Source organism: Vombatus ursinus, unplaced genomic scaffold (assembly GCF_900497805.2).
Source record: "Vombatus ursinus unplaced genomic scaffold, bare-nosed wombat genome assembly UNPS02010193.1, whole genome shotgun sequence".
In the NCBI taxonomy this organism is placed as follows: domain Eukaryota; kingdom Metazoa; phylum Chordata; class Mammalia; order Diprotodontia; family Vombatidae; genus Vombatus; species Vombatus ursinus.
This window is the reverse complement of record NW_020949971.1, coordinates 7,852,331-7,869,408: the sequence shown is the minus strand read 5'-3', so window position 1 is coordinate 7,869,408 and position 17,078 is coordinate 7,852,331. Positions and strand designations below refer to the sequence as shown.

Genomic DNA, 17,078 nt, shown 5'->3' with positions numbered 1-17,078 from the left:
ATGGCAGTTGTCCCTCTGACATTTACTGCCTGGGTGAGCTGGAATGGGGGAGGGAGAGGCATGCGCCTTCCCTGCTCCTCTGTAACCTTCTCTCTGAAGTGAAGGGGCTGACCAGCTAGCCCCTAAGAGCTCCACCTCTATGACCCAGTGATTCCGCCGTTTTCAGACAGTCGAAACCTCAGCGCCCGATCTATCTTCCCATCAGTGCACATCTGTCCTTTTGGATGGAGTTCTCCTTCGTGGTTTTCCTGATGGAATGTGTCTTTCAAGGTTCCTAACTTGGGGTCCAAAAACTTGTTTTGTTAATATTTTGACAAATGTGTTTCAATAAATTGGCTTCCTTTGTAATCCTATTACACATTTTATTTTTTGCTTTTAAAAAACTTTACTTTGAGGAATCAGTAGGCTTTATCAGACTGACAATGGAGTCTACAATGCACAAAAAGTTCGAGAACTCCCCTCCCCTATATAATTTATTATTATTATAATTATTAATATTTTCATTTGGATTCTATGAAGGTTTAGTATCCACATGACCCTAAGATAATGGCCCCTCAAGTCTTTCCCCACTCCAGTCCATAGACTTCAATCTCTCTGCACTCCTTCAGCATACATATTGGTGCTCTCAGCTGTCAACTTGATTTTCCTAAAACGCAAGTGTGACTATATCATCCTTATGCATGATTTGCCATTACTTATTTCTTTATCTCCTGCCTCCCTGCCATTCAATAAATTCCAGTGGATCTCTATTATCTTCAAGACCAAATATAAAAGCCTCTGTCTTGATCTAAATTTTTTTTCCCATTGATATGCCCTCCTGGCTGAGAAGGAAGTGTCTTGTTTTCTTGTTTCTCCATTACAGGAAAGATTCCTTTGGAAGAAATTCTCTGGGGCATTCAGCAAGTCCTGTGCCAGTCTGGGATCTAGCCCCCCACCTCAGGGCTCAGTCTTCCTTTCAGGGCTCCCAGTGCGTCCCTTGAGCTCGGTATCAAGCTGGAACCTGATCTTCACCCCACAGCCTTTCCAGGACTCCAGAGGCTAACCCTGGACCAGTCCTGCCTCCCAATGCTGCCTCCTGCCTCCTGAGCAGATGACCCTAGGCCACACTTCTTCCATCTGCTCCTGCCTTCTGTGAGGCAAGGTTCCTGGACTTCACAGTAAACGATGTCATCACTTCCCACATTGTTGCATCTTGAGGGGTTGAACGTCTAATCACTCACCTCCAACACTGAATTTCTCTAGCTGCTGTTTCTCTCCCTGGCCTCATTTCGCAATGGTCAACATATTCCATCCTCCCCCTCATTTTCCCCGTCTTAGTGATTCCAAACTCCTTTCTAGTGATGTACAAAGTCCATTCCTCATTCCCGACCATCCACTCCCTTACTTAAATCCCTTTTAGCCCCTCCCCACAAAAGTCCCTCTCCAGATCTACCTGCCCTTCCAAAGTGTTTTCTGGAATGTCTGCTTCATAATGAATACACTTGTTTTCATTTTAAACCTTTTCATTTCTCTTTGCTTCCACCTTCTGGCCCTCACTGAGTCTTGGTTGTGTCTTTGTTGCCGATGCATCCCTGGCCTTCCTTTCCAGGAATAGTTAACTGATTGAGAGAATTTTTATTCTTGCCCTCTGTTGTTGCATCCAGAATCTCCCTGCAGCACCACCAATCAGCAACCTCTCTTTCTTTGCTATCCACAATTTTCAAATGCATTACCCAATCCAGATGCTGGCAGCTGTTACCTATTGAGCTCCAGGTTATGTCTCTTTCCTCAATGAGTTCAGTGATGGCTCACAGTCTTTTCTCCCCAACTTCTGCCTTCCTACTGAGGGACTTCAACATTAAGGACCCCACTAATGATCCTTTAAATATCTCAATCTCCCAGTTCTGCAAACTGCTCACTTTTCATGACCAATTTCTCCACCCCATCTCAGCTACACACAGAAATGGTCATGCCTTTACCATTGCCTATAAGAATTCGACTTCCATGTTCATTGGATGTTCATGAGATTCCTTTCCCTGATCACAATATTTGATTATTTCATTTTTTCCTCTGCCTTACAACACCTGTTTGTCATCCTCACCATGTCCTTCAAGCCCCCCATACCTCAGTTCTTTCTGAGGCCATCACCCCATGCACTGCTCTCATCCCTATCTCAGTATCTGGGTTCAACCCTGCACTATACTTTACACTGCAGTCTCTTGTCTCTTTGTCCAGTTGAAGATCATGTCTTGCCAAATCCCAACCCTGGATTCCTGCCACTATCCATCCTCTTCCCGCCTATTCATGTACTGCTAAACTGATCTAGAGGAAATGACAAAACTGTGCTGACTGGTTCTGCTACAAATTTATGTTATATGATGTCAACTTTCTCTCACTGCTGCAAAGCAATCCTTTCACACCTCCCTAATCAATTTGCTATCCCCCACCACAGCTGCTATTTCAAACACTTTCATTTCTTTTTGGGTTCTTTAGAGTACCCACCAACACAGCTGACGACCTTATATCATACTTTGCTGAAAAAACTGAGGCAATTTGCTGAGAGTTCCCTCTTCTCCTCTTCTCCTTGTATGACATCATGGAGACATCTTCCCCCACTACTTCATCTTTTACTCATCTCATGTGAGGAGGTGGACCTTCTCCTTGCAAAAGTAAATTCCTCAATATGCACCCTTGATCCCCACTCCTTCCATCTTCTCCTGCATCTTTCCCCTTCCATGGTCTTCATTCTCTCTTTAATCTTTCCCTATCTACTCGATAGGGCAGATAGGTGGCACAGTGGATAGAGTGCTGGACCTGAAGTCAGGATGATTCACCTTCCTAAGTTCAAATCTGACTTCAGACACTGGGCAGGTCACTTAACCCTGTTTGCCTCAATTTCACCATCCATAAAATGAGCTGGAGAAGGAAATGGCAAACCACTTTAGTATCTTTGCCAAGAAAACATCAAACGGGGTCATGAAGGGTGAGACATGACAAAAATGAGAACAATAATAGACTTCCAATAGATTATCAGATGAAGAGAGATGCTACACACACATTCATATATACACATATATACATATATGGCATATATGTATATATTGTATATATGTATATGTGTTCTTTAATATGAGGGCAGGAGTTGAAGAGGAGAGAGACTGTGACTCAGTCATTGAATTCATTGAGTAAGGAAGAGTGTCTTGGAGGCAGGTAGACAATAGTTAGCAGAATATTGATAGGGTGGTATATATGGACTGGGTAAATTTCAAAGGAGGAGTGGTGACTCAGTGATGATGGTAGAGGGACAACCTAGAAGTGTCAACGGGGAGCTAGGAATATTGGAATTTTCCTACCTTATCCATTAAGTCAGAGGAATGAGTGAATGTGCAACCAATGCTGGAAAGGGAGGCCAAAGAAGCTGTGTCATTGGTGGGTGGAGGACAGGGGGAGTCAGATTTCAGTGAATACAAGCAGATGGAGGAAGTGAGACTGAGGGATGAGGTTGGTGGAGGAGGGAGGTGGTGGAATACTACTAGGGAAATTTTGTCTTGGTATCAATAAAAAACCAAAACCACTTTTTCACAATGGACTGCCACCAACATAAGTATCATGAAAACCATGACTAAACCTCCACAAAAGTGGGCAAGGAAAAGACTCAAGTTAACATTGTCATTATTGGACTTATAGGTTCTAACAAGTTCACCACTACTGGCCACCTCATCTACAAATGTGGTGGAATTGATAAGAGAACCATTGAGAAGTTTGAGAAGGAAGCTGCTGAGATGGAACAGAGCTCCTTCAAACATATCTGGGTCTTGGGTAAGCTGAAGGCTGAACATGAGTGTGGTGTCAATATTAATATCTTCCTGTGGAAATTTGAGGCCAGGAAGTATTATGTGACCATTTTTTTTAATGTTTTACATTATTTTTATTTGTCTTGCTAAATATTTCCCAATTACATTTTTTAAAAATTTCTAAACATTTCTATTTAAAGTTTTAAGTTCCAAATTCTATCACTCTCTTCCTCCCCTATGATGGTAAGCAATCAGATATAGGTTATATATGTGCAATTATGTAAAACATTTCTATATTAGTCATTTTATACAAGAAGACTCAAATAAAAGAAAAAAGTGAAAGAAAGAGAAAAATAGCACACTTCAGTCTGTATTCAAACAATATCAGTTCTTTCCCAGGAGGCAGATAGTATGCTTCTTCCTTAGTTCTTTGGGATTGTCTTGGATCTTTGTATTGCTGAGAATAACTAAGTCATTCACAGTTCTTCATCAAACAATATTGCTATTACTGTGTGCAATTCTCCTGGTTCTGTTCACTTCACTATGCCTCAGTTCATGTCTTTCCAGGTTTTTTGAAATCATCCTGCCTGTCATTATCTGTGACCATTCTTGATACTCTATTACACAGAATCTTTATCAGGAATATGATCTCAGAACATCTCAGGCTGATTATGCTGTCCTGATTGTTGCTGCTAGTGTTGGTGAATTTGAAGCTCAAAGAATGGTATCTCAAAGAATGGGGCTTCCCCATGAGCCTTCTGGCCTACACACTAGGTGTGAAACCTTTGATTATTGGGATCAACAAAATGGTTTCCACAGAGCCCTGCTATAGCCGGAAGAGATATGAGGAAATTGTCAAGGAAGATAGTGCCTATTTTAAGAAAATTGGCTACAACCCTGACATAGTAGCTCTTGGGCCAATTTCCAGTTGAAATGGTGATAACATGGTGGAGCCAAACTCTAACATACCTTAGGTCAAGGGAGAGTAAGTCACTTATAAGGATGGCAATGCCAATGGAACTATGCTGCTTGAAGCTTTGGATTGCATCCTGCCACCAACTTGTCCAACTGACAAGCCCGTGTCTACACCTCCAAAATGTCTACAACATTGATAATATTGTTACTGTACCTATTGGCTGTGTGGAGATTGGTATTCTATAATCAGGCACAGTGGTCACTTTTGTCCCAGTCAATGTTACAACTGAAGTACAACTTGTTGAAATGCACCACGAAGCTTTGAGTGAGCCTCTGCCTGGGGATAATATTGATTTTAAAATCAAGAATGTATCTGTCAAGGATGTCGACAGTGGTAATGTGACTGGTAATAACAAGAATGACCCATGCAGGTAGAGCCAAGATGGTAGAGTAAAAGCAGAGACTTGCTTGAGCTCTCCCACAAACCCTTCCAAATACTTGTAAAAATGACTCTAAACAAATTCTAGAGCAGCAGAACCTACAAAATGACAGAGTGAAACAAATTTCCGGCCCAAGACAACCTGACTGGTCAATGGGAAAAGTCTGTTGCTCTGGGCTGGGAGAGGTGCACAGTTCACCTGGGCTGGCAAATACCGGGGCCCAGCAAACCTGGAATAGGCCTCAGGAGAGTGAATCAAGGGGAGCTGAGGTGGTTTCCAGACTTCTCAACCCACAAATGCCAAAGACAACTTAGAAGGTCAGTGGGAAACGTCTGTCAGACCTGGGTGTGAGAGGAGCATGGTCCAGCCCTGGCTCTAGTGCAGCCCTGGGGCAGTGGCCACAACAGCAGGGGTTGTTTCTGGAGCTGTCAGACCACACAGGTGATGGGGGGATTGAGCAGCTGATCAGAGAGGGATTGCAGGGATCTCTTTCCTGGCTCTTAGGCAAGATTTTCTTGCTTTGCTCATGCTTGGATGTGGGTCCCAGGCTTGGGTGGCAGTCTGGGGTGAGGAGGAGTGCTGACATAGCAGAGCTTGTGGCAGTAGTGGAGAGGGAACCCTCCTCTCATTTCCCAGGGTAGAAAAGGGTGCTTGTGGTCACTCACAGACCAGAGCACAGGCCAGGAGAAAAGTAAACACTTCTCCTTAGAACATATCACCTTGGAAAAACTGAAACCTTACAGGTCCCTAGAAGTGTCTCTGAAAACAGCTGCACAAAACCCCCAAAGCTTGGGACAGTACACCCTCTACACTGGAAGCAGAGCCTACCTTAACAAAGAGCTAAAAAGTCAAGTGACTGACTGGGAAGATGAACAAACAAGAAAAAAAGTCAGACTATAGAATGTTATTTTGCTGACAAGAAAGATCTAAACATACAACCAGAAGAAGACAACAAAGTCAAAGCTCCTACATCCAAAGCCTCCAGGAAAATTTGAATTGGTCTCAGGCCATAGAAGAACTCAGAAAGGATTTTGAAAATCAAGTAAGAAAAGTGGAGGAAAAATTGGGAAGAGAAATGAGAGTTATGCAAGAAAATAATGAAAAACAAGTCAGCAGCTTGCTGAAGGAGACCCAAAAAAATGCTGAAGAAAATAACACCTTAAAAAATAGACTAGACCAAATGGCAAAAGAGGTCCAAAAAGCCAATGAGGAGAAGAATACCTTAAAAAGCAGAATTGGCCAAATGGAAAAGGAGCTCCAAAAGCTCACTGTGGAAAATAATTCCTTAAAAATTAAAATGGGGCTAATGAAAGTTAATGACTATGAGAAATCAAGAAATTATAAAGCAAAACCAAAAGAATGAAAAAAGTAGAAGACAATGTGAAATATCTCATTGGAAAAACAACTGACCAGGAAAATAGATCCAGGAGAGATGACTTAAAAAACTATTGGACTACCTGAAAGCCATGATCAAAAAAAAGAGCCTAGACATCATCTTTCAAGAAATTATCAAGGAAAACTGCCCTGATATTCCAGAACCAGAGGGTAAAATAGAAACTGAAAGAATCCACTGATCACCTTCTGAAAGAGATCCCCAAAGGAAAACTCCCAAGAATATTATAGCCAAATTCCAGAGTTCCCAGATCAAGGAGAAAATATTGCAAGCAGCCAGAAAGAAACAATTCAAGTATTGTGGAAACACAGTCAGGATAACACAAGATTTAGCAGCATCTACATTAAGGGATTGTAGGGCTTGCAATATGATATTGCAAAGGTCAAAGGAGCTAGAATTAAAACCAAAAATTACCTACCATGCAAAACTGAGTGTAACCAATTTTGAAAATCAAGTAAGGAGGGGGGAGTGACATTCAATGACATAGAGGAATTTAATTCATTCTGGAGAAGTCAAAGCTAAATAGAAAAACTGACGTTCCAATACAAGACTCAAGAGAAGTATGAAAAGATAAACAGGAAAGAGAAAACATAAGAGACTTATTAAAGTTAAACTATTTACATTCCTAAATGGAAAAATGATATTTGTAACTCGTGAGACCTTTTTCATTATTAGGGTAGTTGGAGGGAATATATATATAGATAAAGGGCATAGAGTGAGTTGAATATGAAGGAATATTTAAAAAAGAAAATTAAGGGGTGAGAGAGGAATGTACTGGGAGAAGGAGAAAGGGAAATGGAATAAATTATCTCACATAAAAGAGGCAAGAAAAAACTTTTACAGTGGAGGGGAAGAGGGTGGAGGTGAGAGGGAATGAGTGAACTTTCCTCTCATTGGATTTGGTTTAAGGAGAGAATAACATACACACCCAATTGGGTATGGAAATCTACTTTACCCTACAGGAAAGTAGGGCGGAAGGGAATAATAAGGGGGAGGGATGATAGAAGAGAGGGCAGATTGGTGGAGGGGGTAATCAGAAGCAAACACTTTTGAGGAGGGACAGGGACAAAGGAAAGAATAGAATAAATGGGGGCTAGGATAAGATGAAGGGAAATAATGGTTAGTCTTTCACAACATGACTATTCTGGAAGTGTTTTACATGACTACACATGTATAACCTATATCAAATTACTTGCCTTCTCAATGATGGTGGGTACAGAGAGAGGAGGGGAGAGAATTTGGAACTCAAAGTTTTAGAAACAAATGTTATTAGAAATTGTTTCTGTGTGCAACTGGGAAATAAGATACACAGGCAAAGGGGTATAGAAATCTATCTTACCCTACAGGAAAATAGAAGGGGGAGGGGATGGGGGAGTAATAGAAGGAAGAACAGATTGGGTGAAGGGGGAATCAGAATGCAGGCCTTCATGGGGTGGGGGGAGGGGAGGGATAGGTAGAAAATTTGGAACTTAAAATCTTGTGGAAGTAAATGTTGAAAACTAAAAATAAATAAATAAATTGGAAAAAAAGGAAGAATGACCCATCCATGGAAGCAGCTGGCTTCATTGCACAGGTCATTAGCCTGAACCATTTAGGCCAAATCAATGCTGGCTATGTGCCTGTTCTGGATTGTCACACCACTCACATTGCTCGCAAGTTTGCTGAGCTGAAGGAGAAGATTGACCATTGTTCTAGTAAGAAGCTGGAAGATGGCCCTAAATTCCTGAAATCCACTGATGCTGCCATCGTTGACATGATTCCAGGAAAGCCTATGTGTGTAAAGAGCTCCTCCGACTATCCTCCTCTGAGTTGTTTTGCTGTTCCTGGTATGAGGCAGACCCCTGCAGTTGGTGTCATTGAGGCTGTTGACAAGAAGGCTGCTGGAACTGGCAAGGTCACAAAATCTGCCTAAAGGGCTAAACGAATATTCTGCACAACATCTGCCACCCCAGTCTTAGTTAGCAGTGGAAAAATGATCTCAGAACTGTTTGCCTCAGTTGGTCAATTAGGTTTAATAGCAAAAGACTGGTTAATGATTACAATGCATTGTAAAAGCTTCAGGAGCAAAGGAATACTTTTGTGGACCATATATTTTGTGGCACTTTTAAGTTATTAGTTTTTAAAATCAGTGATTTTTTAATGGAAACAGCTTGATCAAAAATCTGTCACAGATTTTTGAGACCATTAAAACAGTTTAATGTGAAAAAAATCAAAATCAAAATCAAAACTACAACAACAAGAGTGAAAGTAATAAAAAACAACACTTTGTACCAACTAGAGCAGGAGCTAACCTGGGGTCTGTGAACTTGTTTGTTGTTGTCATTTTAATATTTTGGTGGCTACTTCAATATGATTATTTTCCTTTGTAATCCTATGTATTTTATTTTATACCTTTAAAGACATCATTCTAAGAAAGGGTCCATAGGCTTCACCAAACTGCCCAAGGGGTTCAGAGCAGAAAAAGGTTAAGAATCCCTGAACTAGAACATTGCCAAGATGGAATGGGCTGCCTCCAGAGGTAGACACTGATTCTCTTTCACTAGAGGTCTTGAAGCAAAGGTTGAATGACCCCTCTTCAGGTATGTTGTTCAGGGCATTCTTGTCCAGGTTATGTTGGACTGAATACATGCGATGCCATGATTCTGTGAAACTCCACAAGGATTTTGCTTTAAACTCCTTTGATTTCTTACAGAAACAATTGCTGTGAGTGGTGGTGCTTTGTGAACTCCAAGGAGAGAATATATGGGCTTGGTACTATCGCTTACTGGACAGGAAGGGCAAATACCATGATTTAGGAAGATTTGTCCTCTACGTTCAGCTCAGCTTTAAACTGAGTAAGCCTGGACAAGTTGTGTAAGCTCTTTTCGTGTCAGATGGAAAAACTTTAAAAGAGAAATAGACTATCTCAATCTCCTTACCTGTCCCGGAAGCCCTGTGAAGATAAATGGAAAGATCGGCCAAAACATCACAAATTCTGAAAAGGACAGGATTATATGTGGGATCCAAGTTAGAGTAAAGCTATTTGGTTCAGTATTTTTTTTTCAAAATGGGTTTTATTGGTGCCTTTTGCATTTATGCCAGCCATTTCAGTTCTTCAATTAGTGTCTTCATTGTGACAAAGAAAAATTAATAAGCAAAAGAGTCTGATGGGGTGCTCACATCTGATAATGGATATTCGATCTTGTCCTGATAGTCCCCCAACTCTCCACTAGGAGGTGAGGAGGTATGTTACATTATCTGTTCTCTGGGATCTCCATTCTTTTTTCAGTTACTCAGAGATTTCCTTCCTTTTAGTGGTCTTTTCATTTAAATAGCTGGAATCATGTATAATCCTCTTTGAGCTCTGTTTGTTTCATTATGCATCAGTTCCTCCCAATCTCCCATATTGCTCTGAATTTCTAATACTCAGTCATTTCTTCCTGGAATGTAATATTCTATTACATTTACATCCCTCACTTCTATCCATTCCCCAATCAATGGGAATCCACTTTATTTCAATGTAACCTAACAAGTGATTCATTTATTTCAAATAAATATCCTCATTCTGGTTGGCTTGGCAACATACATCTACGGTAGGAAAAAAACACACAAATCTCTGCTTTTTATAATTAGAAGAGGACTAGTAAAATAGATATTTGGGGAAGATTAGTGAAAGGAAGACTTTCTGCTCACGCACACCCCAACATAACTAAGAATTGTTTTGTAGGGCGGAGCCAAGATGGCAGAGGGAAAGCAGTGACTTGCTTGAGCTCACCCTCAAACCCCTCCAAATACCTATAAAAAATGCTCTAAACAAATTCTGAAGCAGCAGAACCCACAAAAAAAGAGTAAAACAAATTTCCAGCCCAAGACAACCTGGATGGCTGATCAGAAAGGTATATTGCGGTGGGTGGGGAGAGGAGTGCAGTTCAGCTTGGGCACACAGGCCTCAGCGAACCTAGAGCAGGCCTCAGAGGACTGAATTGTGGGCAGCTGTGGTGGTTTCCAGACCTCTCAACCCACGAACACCAAAGACAACTTAGAAGGCCAGTGGGAAAAGTCTGTGACTGCAGTGACAGAAGAAGCTAGGTCTCAGCCGCCCCCAGGGCAGTGGCTGCCTCCTGAGTTTCTGGCCCACAGACTGAAGGGGAATAGAGTGGCTGATCAGAGGGGGATTGCAGGGATCTCTTTGCCAGTGCTGAGGCAGGAATCTCTTGCTTTGCCCATGCTTGGATCTGGGTCACAGTTCTGAGGGGCAGTCCCGGGGCGAGGAGGAATGCTGGCGTGGTGGAGCTTGTTGCGGAGGTGGAGAGGAAACACCTCACCCCTTATCGTAGAACCTTGGAAGAACTGAAAATTTTCAGGTCCCTAGAAGTATCTCTGAAAACAGCTGTACAAACCCTCAAAACTTGGGACAGTACATTATCCACATTGGAAGCAGACTCTTACCTTAACAAAGAGTTTAAAACTCAAGTAATTGGTTGGGATCATGAGCAAGCAGCACAAAAAGAGTCAGACTATATTATCTTACTTTGGTGACAAAGAAGTTCAAAACATACAACCAGAAGAAGACAACAAAGTCAAAGCTCCTACATCCAAAGCCAAAAAATATGAATCGGTCCCAGGCTTTGGAAGAGCTCAAAAGGGATTTTGAGAAGCAAGTAAAAGAAGTAGGGGAAAAACTGGGAAGAGAAATGAGAGTGATGCAAGAAAATCATGAAAAGCAAGTTAACAGCTTGCTAAAGGAGACCCAAAAGAATCCTGAAGAAAATAACACCTTAAAAAATAGCCTAACCCAAATGGCAAAAGAGGTCCAAAAAGCCAATGAAGAGAAGAATGCCTTAAAAAGCAAAATTGCCCAAATGGAAAAGGAAGTCCAAAAGATTACTGAAGAAAATACTTCCTTCAAAATTAGAATAGAGCAATTGGAAGCTAGTGACTTTATGAGAAATCAAGACACTGTCAAACAAATCCAAAAGAATGAAAAATTAGAAAACAATGTGAAATATCTCATTGGAAAAACAACTGACCTGGAAAATAGATCCAGAAGAGAGAATTTAAAAATTATTGAACTATCTGAAAGCCATGATCAAAAAAAGAGCCTAGACATCATCTTTCAAGAAATGATCAAGGAAAACTGCCCTGATATTTTAGAACCAGAGGGCAAAATAGAAATGGAAAGAATCCACCGATCACCTCCTGAAAGAGATCCCCAAAGGAAAACTCCTAGGAATATTGTAGCCAAATTCCAGAGTTCCCAGGTCAAGGAGAAAATATTGCAAGCAGCCAGAAAGAAACAATTCAAGTATTGTGGAAACACAATCAGGATAACACAAGATTTAGCAGCTTCTACATTAAGGGACCACAGGGCATGGAATATAATATTCCAGAGGGCAAAGGAGATAGAAAATTACCAATTACCAATTACCAATTCTTACAACCAAGAATTACCTACTCAGCAAAAGTGAGTATAATTCTTCAGGGGGAAAAATGGTTATTCAGTGAAATAGAGGACTTTCAAGCATTCTTGATGAAAAGACGAAAGCTGAATAGATAAATTTGACTTTCCAATACAAGACTCAAGTGGAGCATGAAGAGATAAACAGGAAAGAGAAATCATAAGAGACTTATTAAGGTTGAACTGTATACATTCCTGCATGGAAAGATGGTATTTGTAACTCATGAGACTTTTGTCTGTATTAGGGTAGTTGGAGCGAAAAAATTATGTGTATGTATATAGATATATAGATAGATAGAGGGCACAGGGTGAGTTGAAGATGAAGGGGTCATATCTGGAGAATAAAATTAAGGGGTGAGAGAGGATTATACTAGGAGAAGGAGAAAGGGAGAGGTAGAATGGGGTAAATTATCTCACAAAAAAAACAAACAGAAAAGAAAAGGCTCTTACAGTGAAGGGGAAATGGGGAAAGCTGAGAGGGAATGAATGAATCTTATTCTTATAGGATTTGACTTAAGGAGGGAATAACATACACACTCAATTGGGTATGGAAATCTGTCTTACCCTACAGGAAAATAGGAAGGGAAGGGGACAAGAGAGTAGGGGGATGATGGAGAGGAGGGCAGATTGGGAAAGGGGGTAATCAGAAGCAAATACTTCTGAGGAGGGACAGGGTCAAAAGAAAGAATAGAATAAATGGGATGGGGGCGGGATAGGATTAAGGGAAATAGATTTAGTTTTTCACAGCATGTATACTATGGAAGTGTTCTGCATAACTGCACATGTATAGCCTATATCGAGTTGCTTGCCTTTTCAATGAGGGTGGGTGGGGAGGGAGGAAGGGAGAAAATTTGGAACCCAAAGTTTTAAAAACACATAATGTTTTCACATGCAACTGGGAAATAGAAATACAGGAAATAGGTTACATAAATCTGTCCTGCCATACAGGAAAATAGAAGGAGAAGGGGATAAGAGAAGAGGGGGAGAGATAGAAGGGAAGGCAGACTAGGGGGAGGGCTATTCAGAATGCGTGCCATCTTGGGGTGGGGGGAGGGGCGAGATGGGGTGAAAATTTGGAACTCAAAATCTTGTGGAAGTAAATGGTCAAAACTAAAAATAAATAAATTTATTAATTTAAAAAAAAAGAATTGGTTTGTCTCTGATGGCACTCAATGGTGTTTCAAACACAAAGAGATACGAGGCACCAGAATGAGTTTATAGTCATCCTTTCCAATGTGACATATTTGTCATTTTTTCTGGTCAGTTTTGCATTTGAAATTTAAAGATACAGAAAGTCTGGAACAGACATGATGTTTGATCAATCATAGATCTACAGTTGATAGGGACCTTAGAGGCCGTTTAGTCTAAATCTTCTCATTTTGTAAATGAGGAAACTGAGGCCCAGGAAGGTAGGCAGCTTCATAGAATCATTGACTTACAACTAGTTAAAGTTCATCCGTTCATCCCCCTCATTTTAGAAATGAGAAAATTGAGGCACAGAGAGGTTAAGAGATTTACCCAAGGTCATATTGGTGATGGTATTAAGTACTGACATACACACTAAGAGAGCTGAGATTCGAACCCACATTTCCTGACTCTGAATCCAATCCTTTTTACACAATTTCTGTGTATGATTCACGCTCCTCTTCTACGTCCGTCTTCACACCAGAGCTACCAAGTATCCCAATTGATATGCCCATGGTCACAGCTAGTAAATATCAATCAGGATTTGAACCTTTTTCTGCAGAGTCAGTACTCTTCTCATTGTTACACTCCACTCTCAACAATTAATCATTTATTATGTACCAGACTTTGTGTTAAATGCTGGTGATGCAGAGGTAAAAACAGGAATGCTCTCCACCTTCCAAGACAACACTTTCTATGGCAGAAACAACATGGACAGAGATGAGCAAATATGTGATATATGCAAAGTAAATGAAAAATAACTGTGGGTCCTTAGCACCCAGGGCATCAAGGAAGGCCTCACATAGGAGGTGGCAGTTGAGATGGGCTTTTGGTTTGCCTTATTTTGTTAAGTTCTGCTTATGAAAGAAATTTGGAATTCTAAGAAGGAGAAGGAAGAAGTGAATGCTTACTCTCACCCACAAGGGCAGAGATGAAGTCTGGCACTCTATTTTACAGAAGAGGAAACTGAGGTGCAGACAGGTTACTTGACTTGCCTGAGGTTATGTAGGTAACAAGTAGCCAACCTGGGATTTCAGTTCAGTTCCTGCAACTCCAAAATTCATTGCCTTGTTACTGCACCATGGCTGCCTCGTTTTTATTTTTATAACTATTAGAATACTTTATCACTATCAGGACACTAGCAGAGAGAAAAAATAGTCTTTGTTTTTGCCGAGAAAAGGGTTGAAGCTTTCCACTGGAAATCCACTTATAAAATCCTGTCTCTCTGCCTTAAGTTTCTCTCTTCTCCCATCTGCCCTTTCACACCACTGACAGTATTATTTTCCTAAAATGCAAACTTGACCATGTCACTATCCTACTGCTTAAATTTTAATGATTCCCTGTTACCTCTAGGATCAAATATAAACTCCTCTGGTTGACATTTAAGACCATTCATAATATGACACCGACATATCTTTCCAGCCTTATTACATTTTTCTTCCCTTTATGGCCTCTACCATCCAGCAAAACTGGCCTTCTTACCATTCTGGATCCACAGTCACATCTCCCATGGCCAGTGCCATGGCACTATCTTTTGTATCTGGAATGCCCTCCATCCTCACCTATAGCTTCCCTGAAGTCTCACCTCAAGCACCTCCTTCTGCATAAAGCCTTTCCTGACCCCTGCCAGATGGCAAGACCTTCCCCCTAAATTACTGAGACTGAGGCCAAGTCACTTGACCAAGGCTACACAGCTAGTGTCTGAGGTAGGATTTGAACTCAAGTCTTCCTGACTCCAATGCGGTGCTCTCACCCACTGTGCCAGCTAGCTCCTCCTTACTGGCTCTATGAGAAAACAGAGATTCCTCGGTGTGGTCTCAGCTCTCCTCCAAACTACATTTCTCCTCTTGACCAACTCTACATTTTGGCCAATCTGAGTTATTAACAGTTCCCTCTGATTTCAGGCAAGCCATCAGCCAAACCTGGCATATTCTCCTTGCCCATCTGGGACTCTCAGAATTCAGATTTTCATTCAAGGCTCAGCTCTCCTAGCTGCTTCCTTCCCTGTGCTTGCTTCCTTAATTCTCCTAACTGTTAATAACGATAATGGCGAGCACTCAAATGGCTCTTAGGGCTTATGAAGCTCTGGGCTTTATCAATGTTATCTCATGTAATCCTCACAATAGTCCAGTGAGGGAGGTGATATTATCCTCATTTTACAGATTGGGAAACTTAATGTTTCCTAAAATGAGCACTCTTGATCTGTGCCTTCTTGTATCCCTCAACAAAAGCCAAATTCTTTGAGGGGGGAGATTGTTTTCATTTTCTCTCTTCATCTCTTTGTTATATCTCAATTCTTTTTTATCTCTTGCCTCCAACCTAGTAGTAAGCACTTTATAAAGTGCCTGCTGAGATGAATAAAACAAGAGCTGCTCTTAGTATTAAAGCTATGATCTGACAAGGGCTGAGTACAGTGGGATGATCACCTTCCTTGCCCCCTCAGCTTGTCAACCCCACCTCAGGCACTTACTACTCATATGATCCTGAACAGGTCATCTCTCTCTTTGCCACAGTTTCCTCATCTATAAAACAAACACGTTGAACTTCACTTTTTGGCCCTCCTAGCTCTAAACCTATGATCAACATTTCAATCAACAAAAATCCACAACATTTTCCCACTGTCCTTTTGTATTAAATTTTTGTTTTAGCTGGATGGAAAATTGAAGGTGAAAGCATCATATCCTCAAGAGGTTTTCTGCTTCCTGGGTTTTAATATCTGGATTACTGAACAACGAATGTTATTCCCAATTACCAAATCACAGGATTATGGATGAGACCTAGAAGGGGCTTCATAAACCATTAGTCACATCCCGTCATTTGACAAAGACACTTGGTCAAAGTCACACAGGTAATACACACCCAGTGGGACATCTGGATCAGGGTCATCTGGCTCAAAACCAGGGATCTTTCATAAAGTGCAGTTAGGAGCAGAAGTAGTCAGGGCAGAAATAGGGGAATTTTGATGCAGTTTTGAGCATTGCTTCAACAGTTCGAGGATGTGATATTTCTTTGGTGGAATACTCCCTCTGCTGATGCACTCCTGTGCTTTGTAGACCAATCTTTATGAGTGAATTTGTCTATAAAATGCATCACCTCATACACAAGGCTCTAAGATTCTGAGGCAGCTAGATGACACAGTGGCTAGAGCATCAGACCTGGAGTCAGGATGACCTAGACCTTAGACACTTATTAACCTTGTTGCTATGGGGCAGCTAGGTGACAGTGGATAGAGTGCAGGTCCTAGAGACAGGAAGGCTCATCTTCCTGAGTTCAATCTGGCTTCAGACACTTACTAGCTATGTGACCCTGGTCAAGTCACTTAGCCCTATTTGCCTTAGTTTCTTCATCCATAAAATGAGTTGGAGAAGGAAATGGCAAACTACTCCAGTATCTTTGCCAAAAAAAAAAACAACAAAAAACAACAACCCAAAATGGGGTCACAAAAAGTTGGACGCAACTATAAATGACTGAACAACAAACAAGAAAAACCTTGTTGATAAGTTAAATTACAAACTGCCTATTGACCCTGGGTAAGTCATTTAACCTTTCCCTGCCTCAGTTTCCTGAACTGTGAAATGGAGATCATAATGGCATCTACCTCGCAGGATTGTTATGGGGATCGGATGAAATAACATTTGTAAACCACTTAGCACAGTACCTGACACATAGTGTGCATATAATAAATGGTAGTTCCCTTCCCCTCTCAAAGCAGATGTCACATAGAAATCCTCATAGAATCCTTCAGGATTCATTCCTAAAATGCAAACTTGACCATGTCACTATCCTACTGCTTAAATTTTAATGATTCCCTGTTACCTCTAGGATCAAATATAAACTCCTCTGGTTGAAGAGGAAAGCTTCAACCCTTTTCTCGGCAAAAACAAAGACTATTTTTTCTCTCTGCTAGAGCCTTGAATGAAAATCTGAATTCTGAG

At 41.1% G+C, this 17,078-nt stretch overlaps 1 pseudogene; it reads left to right on the top strand.

Annotated features, from left to right (window-relative positions):
• The window catches only part of LOC114036967, a 33,030-nt pseudogene continuing 15,952 nt past the window's right edge, over window positions 1–17,078 (top strand).